Source organism: Hippopotamus amphibius, chromosome 1 (assembly GCF_030028045.1).
Source record: "Hippopotamus amphibius kiboko isolate mHipAmp2 chromosome 1, mHipAmp2.hap2, whole genome shotgun sequence".
NCBI classification, from domain to species: domain Eukaryota; kingdom Metazoa; phylum Chordata; class Mammalia; order Artiodactyla; family Hippopotamidae; genus Hippopotamus; species Hippopotamus amphibius.
Window position 1 is genome coordinate 121,162,130 of NC_080186.1, and position 12,392 is coordinate 121,174,521.

The following is a 12,392-nucleotide window of genomic DNA, read 5'->3' on the forward strand; positions in this document are numbered from 1 at the left end:
TCTCTATAAATGACACAGAAAGATGAGTGATTTTTTTCAAGATCACACATCTAGGAAATATGAAGCTGGGGTAAAGTCAGCTCCCCAACAAGTCATGGAGGTATGGGAAGAAGCTTAATCATTATTCTATATGTCCTCCAAGGAAATAGATAGATGTTCATAAGTATAGCCAGATGAACTCACTAATTCAGGTCAAAAAAGAATTTTCTTTTGTTGTGTTGTGTTTTAGCTCATCTGTGCATGACAGTCAGATTCCATCAGTAGTTCTTTACAATCTCATTTATGTTGGAGCTGAATGGATATGGACTCAGTGGTAGGTATGGCTTTGGGCCCGGTCAAGGGCAAGGAGGTGCTGCCGTCTGAACATACACAAGATTGGCACCTGATTCTCCTACCATTGGCCTCTGCTCTCTGGATCCCCCTTTCCATACACAATTTCCTGGTTTTTTTCCATCACATTCATGATCTCCAGCACTTCACCACTACTTAGCTTAAGAACAATTTTTATATTTGTGGACATTTCAGATGTATTTCTTAGGCAACAAATCCCTAATAATAAACATTTGGATATGTGTAAAAGAACAGGGTACTCGGTAAAGATATTTGGATGACTTTTTTGAGATTTTTAAGCCAACTGAGCATCTGAAGAAATTTGAGAGATTTTCAGGATTATGAAGGATCAAAAAACCAAAAGGAATAGATGAAGAATCTGAGGGCATCTAACCTAAGTAAGGAAAATATTTTAATAGAGTTTTGCCTAGTTCTATTCTTGCCGGTCCTCTGCATTCACTCATATACCCATCTAACGATGTTTATCAGTAGGCTGGTTACCTGTTGCTGCTAAGCAGGTGTGGGCAGCCCCAGCCACTTTTCAGTAAAGCTGTTGTTTCCTGATGGTCTCTGCTAGTTAGTGGCATGGCAGGAAAGAGGTTCAGCAGATGAGGCCCTTAAGCAAGCAGGAGGAGCAGCAGGCAGCCCTTATCACCTCATCGTTAGGATGTAGCCCCTTAGGACACATTGTCATGGTGACTTACCTCTCCCCAACAAGACTGTGTCCAAGTCACTTCAGGGACCATTTGTTCTAGGGCATATATGATACAATGAAAGAACATAATCTGGAGGGATGTAGCTCTGGAGGGATGCAGGATAAAGTCAATGAGTTCATTGCCAGCATGTCATCTATTAGTGCATCTGCAAATTCTATTCTCAGGGGTACTGAAGAGCCTATTTGGCTGCATAGTACATAGATAAAAAGATAATTCAAGTCTGAAATTCTGTTAAGGAAATAAAAAAAATAAAACAAGAGAGTTGTGGACTAATTCTTGCAGGCTCTTTAAATGATTAAATGTTGAGAAAATATTATTTGTCAAACTGTCCACCTTTACATTTATATCACTTGTATGTGTTTATGTGTGAGGGATAACTTCTTTATTTCCCATGCATAAGTCTACAGGCTCCAATGAGGAATGCATCCTTTCTTGTTTACCCTTTTTAAAATTCTTTTGTGAAGAGAACGGGGCTTGGAGAACACCCAGGGAAGACCTCAGGATAATTGGATGAGGATAAGCAGAGGAGTAATTTCAGATTCCTGATACAAATCTGAATATGTTTTTGAAAATGATTTGTTTTTTCTTCTCTCATAAATCTGGGTTCCTGACTGCCATTCATGTACGGTTAGCCCCTTTGTTTCTCAGTCTACTAGAACTGTCCCCAAAGGGGGAGGTTATCTTCTGGGATATATGTTAATCTTCTTATCACTGGAACTGCTCAACCAGAGGCCAATAACATCCGGCTGAGGATGCAATATTGGAGAGTGAGCTCAGAACACTGTAATAGAAGTAATTTTCACTCCTCTCTGCAATAAAGTTTTTTGTTACTGCAAATAACAAGGTTACAAACAATAGTTTTTACCACAGATTAGATGATGCTGTAAGGTATATCTCTGAGTTTTTAGCCTGAAGGAGTGAGGAGATGCTAACTCTTAGGAAACACAAAGGGGGAATAACCTGAGAAAATCAGTGATGAGTTCAGTCTCGACACACTAAGCTCAGAGAAGAGGCAGACACATGCAGCAATAAGTTAGAAATGTTGCCCTGGGTTTTATGCCTGTCTCCTGCTTGTAAACTTTGAAGTAGTAAAAATCAGTAAATATAACAGGAGCACATTTGATAAATTTAACAAGAAGGACAGAATTTATGAAAAGAGAGGAAGCTGAAGATCTTGAAAATGGCTATTGGTGCTTTCTGCCCGTGGACACCGCCAAGTAAGCATCGTTGACGTCTCCCCCCTACACTGCCGTCACGTCTAAGTCAGAGTCTCCCAAAGAGCCCGAACAGCTGCGGAAGCTCTTCATCAGAGGTTTGAGCTTTGAAACAACTGATGAGAGTCTGAGGAGCCATTTTGAGCAATGGGGAACGCTCACAGACTGTGTGGTAATGAGGGATCCAAACACAAAGCGCTCCAGAGGCTTTGGGTTTGTCACCTACGCCACTGTGGAGGAGGTGGATGCAGCCATGAATGCAAGGCCACACAAGGTGGATGGAAGAGTTGTGGAACCAAAGAGGGCCGTCTCAAGAGAAGATTCTCAAAGACCTGGTGCCCACTTAACTGTGAAAAAGATTTTTGTCGGTGGCATTAAAGAAGACACTGAGGAACATCACTTAAGAGATTATTTTGAACAGTATGGGAAAATTGAAGTGATTGAAATCATGACTGACTGACGCAGTGGCAAAAAGAGAGGCTTTGCTTTCATAACCTTTGATGACCATGACTCCGTAGACAAGATTGTCATATAGAAATACCACACTGTGAACGGCCACAACTGTGAAGTAAGGAAAGCTCTATCTAAGCAAGAGATGGCTAGTGCTTCATTGAGTCAGAGGGGTCAAAGTGGTTCTGGAAATTTTGGTGGTGGTCGTGGAGGTGGTTTTGGTGGGAATGACAACTTTGGTCTTGGAGGAAACTTCAGTGGTTGAGGTGGCTTTGGTGGCAGCCGTGGTGGTGGTGGATATGCTGGCAGTGGGGATGGCTAGAATGGATTTGGTAATGATGGAAGCAATTTTGGAGGTGGTGGAAGCTACAATGATTTTGGCAATTACAACAATCAATCTTCAAATTTTGGACCCATGAAAGGAGGGAACTTTGGAGGCAGAAGTTCTGACCCCTATGGCGGTGGAGGCCAATACTTTGCCAAACCACGAAACCAAGGTGGCTATGGTGGTTCCAGCATCAGCAGTAGCTATGGCAGTGGCAGAAAGTTTTAATTACTGCCAGGAAACAAAGCTTAGCAGGAGAGGAGAGCCAGAGAAGTGACAGGGAAGATACAGGTTACAACAGATTTGTGAACTTAGCCAAGCACAGTGGTGGCAGGGCCTAGCTGCTACAAAGAAGACATGTTTTAGACAATACTCATGTGAATGGGCAAAAAAAAACTCGAGGACTGTATTTGTGACTAATTGTATAACAGGTTATTTTAGTTTCTGTTCTGTGGAAAGTGTAAAGCATTCCAACAAAGGGTTTTAATGTAGATTTTTTTTTTGCACCCATGCTGTTGATTGCTAAATGTAATAGTCTGATCATGACACTGAATAAATGTGTCTAAAAAAAAAAAAAAGGCTATTGGTGGACCGAAGAAGGGAAAAGACCAAAAGCTGGCCAAAAAGAGAATCACAAGAGTACAGTGTTCTGAGAGAGAGGGACTAGATAGTTTCAGAAAAGAGGAGATGATGAGAAACCAGAGAAAGAACTTAGTAATAAAATGAAACAGAAGTAGGTGCTTTGTCACTTTTTCCAATGGATGCAGGAAGAGTACATATATACGACTGTCGTTTACTGAGCATTTATATTATATTGGACACTTTGTTAAAAATTTTATAAATATCTCATTTAATTATCTAAACAATACAAACCCCTTAAAATTCCAGAGGGTTCTGTTACCAAAAATATTGAGAAAATAGATTTTCTCGATCACTTTACTTGCTATAAGTCTCTTCAGACTGACCATTACTTCTGGAAGTAGTTCTGGAAAATTTTGTCTTTTTAGGAACCTGTCTCCGTCACCTGGGTTATTTAATTTATTAGAATACAATTGTTCATTGTATTCATTGTAATATATTTTATTTCTGGAAGGTCAGTAGCAATGTCATCTCTGTCATTTATGGGTCTAGTAATTTGAGTTGTCTCTCTTTTTGTCTTGGTCTGTTGAGTTAAAGGTTTGTCAATCTTTTCAAAGAATCAGTTTTTGGTTTCATTGATTTTCACTACTGTTTTTCTATTAAGCCTCTATTTAAAAAAAATTTTTACCTCTAATCTTTACTATTTCCTACCTTTTACTTTCTTTAGTTTGCTGTTTTTCACACACTGTCTCATGGTGGAAAGTTAGAATACTTATTTGAAATCTTTTTTTCTTTTTAAATATAGGTATTTTTAGCTCTAAATTTCCCTCTAAGCCCTGCTTTAGCCGAATCCCATAAGTTTTAGTATATTATGTTCTTATTTTTATTCATCTCAAAGTGTTTTCTAATTTCTCCTGTGATTTCTTCTTCGAATCATTGGTCATTTAAGATTGTGTTGTTTAATTTCCACATACTTGTGAATTTCCCTATTTCCTTCTGTTATTGATTTCTAATTTCATTCTATTGTGAGAGTACGCACTTTACAAGATTTGTATCCTTTTAACTTTATTAAGACTTGTTTTATGCCCTATCATATGGTCTGTCTTGGAGAATATTCCATGTGCTCTTGACCAGGATGTCTACTCTGCTGTTCTTGGGTGTGTTTTTCTGTAGATCGCTTTATGTTTACCCTCCTTCAGCTTGTTGAGTTCCCTGGGTGTGTAGATTTGTTTTTCAATGAATCTGGGCAGTTTTCAGCCATTATCACTTCAATTTTTTTTCCATCTTTTTTCTTTTCCTTCTCTCCCTCTGGTACTCTCTTTATTCCTATTATGGTATGTTTAACTGTGTCCCACATTTCTCTGAGTATCTCTATATATTTCTTTATTCTCTTCTCTCTAATCTTTGGATTGCATAATCTCTATTAATCTAACTTCAGGTTCACTAATTCTTTCTTCAACCAGTTCAGACATAATATTGAGTATGTCTAAATGATTCTTTTTTAATTCAGCTATTGTACTTTACAAGTGCCACATTTCCATTTGATTCTGTTTTGATACTTCTGTTTATTGCTATTCTATATTTTATCTACATTGTCAAGATACCTTCCTTTAACTCTTCGATCATGTTTTCTTTTCTTTCTTTCTTTCTTTTTTTTAGTTTTTGAAATATATTTCTAATGGCTACTTTGAAGTTTTTGTCTTTTAAATATGGCATCTAGTCATACTCACAGGCAGTTTCTGATGTCTGATATTTTTTCTGGTAATGGGTAGCATCTTCCTGTTTCTTTACATCTCATATTTTTTTGCTGATCTTGAAAATTACATATTTTAGATAATATATCATTGAAACTCTGGTTATTGGTTCTCTTTTTTCACACATGCACTCTGGCCATGTTTTTGTTTTTTGTTTTTTGTATTGTTATTTGCTTTTATATTTGTCTAGTGATTTGCTTCATTATTTAGTAAATTCTTCTTCCTGCCCTCCCATGGTGTTTGGTCTCTGATGTTGCTCCTTGGGGGCACAACTTGGTCATGCCCACATTCACCCTGGGATGACAGTGGTTTTGACAGGACTCATTTTATATGTCCTGGTGTTGACTGTATCCACATTTTAGCCTGCTGACTGCTCTATTGCTCTCAGCTGTGCCCTAGGTATAAATTGCTCCACAGAAAAATAAAACAAAATTCAGGGTCCTTTGAAAGGATGGTGCTTGAAAGCAGTGTTTGAGATTTGTCCTGACCCAGGGAGGATTCCTGCTGGCTGTCTCTTTCCCCTGTTTAGAGAGCTTCTTAGATTAAGCTGAGATATTGAGGGAGAGCAGCCTTGTCTGGGGATGATGACCAATAATATGACTGAACCCTCTCTCAATCTTTTATGTGTTCAGTATCTCCTCCATGCTTCCATAGATCTATGAGAACCTTAGTCTATATAATATCATAATTGTCTGTCTCTACAGAAGAAGACTGTGAGTTTCTTGAGAGTACAAACTATATATTTTGTGTTTTTGCTTTCACCATAGTATAACACATTCTTGAACAGAGTTAATTCTAAATATATTTATAGAAAAAAGAAATGGACACTTTTCACAGTAGGTGAAAAACAGAAGCCACTGATCTACTATTCTATACCTGCAATGATTCCTTCCTTTAATTCTTATTGACAAGAGAATATATCTAAGTGCTTCCCATGAAGGAACTTTCCTGGTAAGAAAATTTGGAAAAATTTAATTAGAGATTGGTCCAGAGACAAAGTCCTTTAATTGTAACCTATCTCTTAGGTTCTCAAAGAAACATATGGTCTAAATGGGGAGAAAAGGAGTTTAACATGTACACTGAAGTATGTAACTATACTTAATCACTTTTATTGCTGCATGATAATATACTGTATGTGTATACCATAAGTTCTACCATTGGTAAATATCTGAGTAATTCTAAACTTTCTTCTATTGCTAATATGCCTTCTGTGGACACTGTTTTCTATGTCTCATGGTACATATGTGCATACAATTTTCTAGGGTGTATACCTAAGTGTAGGAGCTGGACCATGGGTTATGAGTAAGCATATAATACTAAACTATTTTCTAAAGTGATTGAACCTATGTGCCCTCTTACCGAGAGCATACAAGAGTTCTTCTTACTTGATTGCTTCATCAATACTTGTTAATCCGGTCTTTAATTTTATTTTTTTAAACATTCAAAAGCATTGCTTTAATTTTTTTTAAACCCTTTATTGGAATGTAATTGCTTTACACTCTTGTACCAGTTTTTGAGGTACACCAAAGTGAATCGGCTGTATTTATACATATATCCCCACATTCCCTCTCTCCTGCAACTCCCCCCACCCTCCCCATCCTGGCCCTCTAAGGAATCATCCATCATCGAGTTGATCTTCCTTTGTCATACAGCAAATTCCCACTGGCTATATATTTTACAGTTGGTAGTATATATATCTCTATGCTACTCTCTCACTTTGTCCCAGCTTCCCCTTGACCCCCCGCACCCCCAACCTCATGTCCTTCAGTCTATTCTCTGCATCTGCATCCTTATTCTTGTCTTGTCACTGGGTTCATCAGTATATATATATTTTTTTTAGATTCCGTATATATGAGTTAGCATACAATATTTGTTTTTCTCTTTCTGGCTTACTTCACTCTGTATGACAGACTTTAGGTCTATCCACCTCATTACATTTAGCTCCATTTCATTCCTTTTATATAGCTGAGTAATATTCCATTGTATGTATATGCCACATCTTCTTTATCCATTCATTTGATGATGGGCATTTAGGTTGCTTCCATGTCCTGGCTATTGTAAATAGTGCTGCAATGAACATTGTGGTACATGTTTCTTTTGGGATTATGGTTTTCTCTGGGTATATGCCCAGTAGTGGGATTACTGGATCATATGGTAGTTCTATTTTTAGTTTTTAAGGAACCTCCAAACTGTTTTCCATAGTGGCTGTACCAACTTACATTCCCACCAACAGTGCAGGAGAGTTCCCTTTTCTCCACACCCTCTCCAACATTTGATGTTTCTAGATTTTTTGATGATGGCCATTCTGACTGGTGTGAGGTGATACCTCATTGTGGCTTAGGCTTGCATTTCTCTGATGATTAGTGATGTTGAGCATCTTTTCATATGTTTGTTGGCCATCTGTATGTCTTCTTTGGAGAAATGTCTATTTAGGTCTTCTGCCCATTTGTGGATTGGGTTATTTGTTTTTTTTGTATTAAGCTACATGAGCTACTTGTATATTTTGGAGGTTAATCCTTTGTCCATTGCTTCATAGGCAAGTATTTTTTTCCCATTCTGAGGGTTGCCTTCTTGTCTTGTTTATGGTATCTTTCTCTGTGCAAAAGCTTTTAAGTTTCATGAGGTCCCATTTGTTTATTCTTGATTTTATTTGCATGATTCTAGGAGGTGGGTCCAAAAGGATCTTGCTTTGATGGATGTCATAGAGTGTTCTGCCGATGTTTTCCTCTAAGAGTTTTATACTGTCTGGTCTTACATGTAGGTCTTTAATCCATTTGGAGTTTATTTTTGTGTATGGTGTTAGAAAGTGTTCTAATTTCATTCTTTTACATGTTGCTGTCCAATTTTCCAAGCACCACTTACTGAAGAAGCTGTCTTTTTTTCCACTGCGTATTCTTGCCTCCTTTGTCAAAGATAAGGTGCCTATATGTGTGTGAATTTATCTCTGGGCTCTCTATTGTGTTCCATTGATCTATATTTCTGTTTTTGTGCCAGTACCATACTGTCTTGATCACTATGGCCTTATAGTATAGTTTGAAGCCAGGAAGCCTAATTCCTCCAGCTCCATTTTTCCTTCTCAAGATTGCTTTGGCTATTCGGGGTCTTTTGCATTTCCATACAAATTGTAAGATTTCTTGTTCTAGTTCTGTGAAAAATGCCATTGGTATTTTGATAGGGATTGCATTGAATCTGTAAATTGCTTTGGGTAGTGCATTTTCACAATGTTGATTCTTCCAATCCAAGAACATGGTATGTCCCCCCATCTGTTTTTGTCATCTTTGATTTCTTTCATCAGTGTCTTACAGTTTTCTGCATACAGACCTTTGCCTGCATAGGCAGGTTTATTCCTAGGTATTTTATTCTTTTTGTTGCAATGGTGAATGGGAGAGTTTCCTTAATTTCTCTTTCTGCTCATTCGTTGTTAGTGTATGGGAATGCAAGACATTTCTGCACATTAATTTTGTATCCTGCTGCTTTACTAAATTCATCAATTAGTGCTAGCAGTTTTCTGGTAGTCTTTAGGGTTTTCTATGCATAATATCATGTCATCTGCGGAGAGTGATGATTTTACTTCTTCTTTTCCAATTTGGATTCCTTTTATTTCTTTTTCTTCTCTGATTGCTGTGGCTAAAACTTCCAAAACTATGTTGAATAATAATGGTGAGAGTGGACATCCTTGTATTTTTCCTGTTCTCAGAGGGAATTCTTTCATTTTTACACCATTTAGAATGATGTTGGGTGTTGGTTTCTCATATATGGCTTTTATTATGTTGAGGTAATTTCCTTCTATGCCCATTTTCTGGAGAGCTTTTATCATAAATGGATGTTGAATTTTGTCAAAAGCTTCTTCTGCATCTATTGAGATGATTATATGGTTTTTATCCTTCAATTTGTTGATATGATGTGTCACATTGATTGATTTGCGTATATTGAAGAATCCTTGCATCGCAGGGATAAACCCCACTTGATCATGGTGTATGATTTCTTTAATGTGATGTTGGATTCTATTAGCTAGTATTTTGTTGAGGATGGTTGCATCTATATTCATCAGTGATATTGGTCTGTAGTTTTCTTTTTTTGTGATATCTTTGCCTGGTTTTGGTATCAGGGTGATGGTGACCTCATAGGATGACTTTGGGAGTGTTCCTCCTTCTGCTCTGTGTTGGAAGAGTTTGAGAAGGATAGGTGTTAGCTCTTCTCGAAATGTTTGTTAGAATTTGCTTGTGAAGCCATGTGGCCTTGGGCTTTTGGTTGTTGGGAGATTTTTAGTCACAGACTCAATCTGTACTTGTGATTGGTCTGTTCATATTTTCCATTTCTTCCTGGTTCAGTCTTGGAAGATGGTATTCTTCTAAGAATTTATCCATTTCTTCCAGGTTATCCAATTGATTGGCATATAGTTGCTTGTAGTAGTCTCTCATGATGTTTTGTATTTCTGAGGTGTCCGTTGTTACTTCTCCTTTTTCATTTCTAATTCTGTTGATTTGCATCTTCTCCCTTTCTTTCCTGATGTGTCAGGCTAATGGTTTGTCAATTTTGTTTATCTTCTCAAAGAACAAGCTTTTGGATTCATTAATTTTTGGTATTGTTTCTTTCCTTTCTTATTCATTTATTTCTGCTCTGATCTTTATGTTTTCTTTCCTTTTGCCCACTTTGGGGTTTCTTTGTTCTTCTTTCTCTAATTTTTTAGGTGTAAGTTTAGGTTGTTTATTTGATATTTTTCTTGTTTCTTAAGGTAGGAATGTATTGCTATAAACTTCCCTCTTAGAACTGCTTTTGCTGTGTCCCATAGGTTTTGGGTTGTTGTGTTTTCATTGTTGTTTGTTTCTAGATATTTTTTGATTTCCTCAGTGATTTCTTGGTTGTTTAAGAGTGAATTGTTTAGCCTCCATGTGTTTGTATTTTTTGCAGTTTTTTTCCTTTGATTGATGTCTAGTCTCATGATGTTGTGGTCAGAGAAGATGCTTGATGTGATTTCAATTTTCTTGAATTTACTGAGGCTTGATTTATCACCCAAGATGTGATCTATCCTGGAAAATATTCTGTGTGCACCTGAGAAGAAAATGTATTCTGTAGTTTTTGGATGGAATAGCCTATAAATATCAATTAAGTCAAGATGGTCTAATGTGTCATTTAAAGCTTGTGTGTCCTTATTTATTTTCTGTTTGGATGATTTGTTCATTGTCATAAGTGGGGTGTTCAATTCTCCCACTATTATTGTGTTACTGTTGATGTCCCTTTTTATAGCTGTTAGCATTTGCCTTATGTATTGAGGTGCTCCTATGTTGGGTGCATAGATACTTATCATTGTGATATGTTCTTCTTGGATGGATCCCTTGATCATTGTGGAATGTCCTTCCTTGTCTCTTTTAATAGTCTTTACTTTCAAGTCTAATGTGTCTGATATGAGTATTGCTACTCCAGCTTTCTTTTGACTTCCATTTGCATGGAATATCTTTTTCCATCCCTTTACTTTCAGTCTATATGTATCCCTTGGTCTGAAGTGGGTTTCTTGCAGGCGGCATATAGAAGGGTCTTGTTTTTGTATCCATTCAGCCAGTCTGTATCTTTTGGTTGGAGCATTTAATCCATTTACACTTAAGGTGATTATTGACATTTGTTTTCCTATTACCATTTTCTTAATTGTTTTGGGTTTGTTTTTGTAGATGTTTTCCTTCTTTTGTGTTCCCTACTTAGAAAAGTTCCTTTAGCAGTTGTTGTAAGGCTGGTTTGGTGGTGCTGAATTCTCTTAACTTTTGCTTGTCTGGAAAGCTTTTGATTTCTCCATTGCATCTGAATGAGATTCTTGCTGGGTAGAGTATTCTTGGCTGTAGGTTTTTCTCTTTCAGGACTTTCAGTATGTCTTGCCATTCCCTTCTGGCCTGCAGAGTTTCTGTAGAAAGGTCAGCTGTTATCCTTATGGGTTTTCCCTTATATGTTGTTTGTTGCTTTTCTCTTGCTGCTTTTAATATTTTTCTTTGTGTTTAATTTTTGTTTGTTTGATTAATATGTGCCTTGGTGTATTTCTCTTTGAGTTTATTCTGTATGGAACTCTCTGTGCTACTTGGAATTGGTTAATTATTTCCTTTCCCATATTGGGGATGTTTTCCACTATAGCCTCTTGAAATATTTTCTCAGACCCTTTCTTTTTTTCTTCTTTTTCTGGGATGCCTATGATTTGAATATTGGAGTGCTTAATGTTATCACCAATGTCTCTGGGACTGCCTTCCATTCTTTTTTCTTTTTCCTGCTCTGTGGCAGCTTTTTCCCCCATTCTATATTCCAACTCACTTACTCATTCTTCTTCCTCAGTTATTTTGCTGTTGATTCCATCTAGAGTATTTTTAATTTCCGTTATTTTTTTTGTCCATTGCTGTTTGTTTGTTCTTTAGTTCTTCTGAGTCTTTATTAAGTGTTTCTTGTATTTTCTGTGTTTTTTTATCGAGATTTTTACCATTTTTTCTGTCATTAGTCTGAATTATTCTTCAGGCAATTTTCCTATTTCCTCTTCATTTATTTGGTCTTGTGGGGTTTTTTCCTGCTCCTTTGCCTGAATGGTGTTTCTTTTTTTTCTCATTATAGTCCAGACTTCAGAGGTTGCTCGTCCTGGCAATAAGGTGGTTTAAAGACGACCATCCAAGCCCCAGAGTAATGGCAGAGTGTTGAGTCAAACAAATACTAAGTCAAGGAAACACATACATGTATAAGACTCACAGATACTAAATCCTATAGAACATTAAGACACGAAAAAGACCTGACAGAAGAACCCCAGTATGTTATCAGACATTCAAAGAGAAAACCAACAGAAATTCAAAACCAAAACAGAACAAAACAGAAACAATAACAAAAACAAACAAACAAACATCACACACACAAACACAAATCCAGGGAGATATTGAAAGCTAGGATCAAATATAATAAAGAGCTAGACTACCACCAGACAGACTGAAGATTCTCATAATGAAATTAGACAATTATACTAAAAACTAAGATAAAGACAAAAACCTAATAATAAATACCAAAG

General features: G+C 37.0%; 1 pseudogene; it reads left to right on the plus strand.

The window, feature by feature from the left end:
• Positions 1-938: 938 nt before the first annotated feature.
• On the plus strand, positions 939-3,263 carry LOC130838432 (heterogeneous nuclear ribonucleoprotein A1-like; annotated as a pseudogene).
• The last annotated feature ends 9,129 nt before the right edge of the window (positions 3,264-12,392 follow it).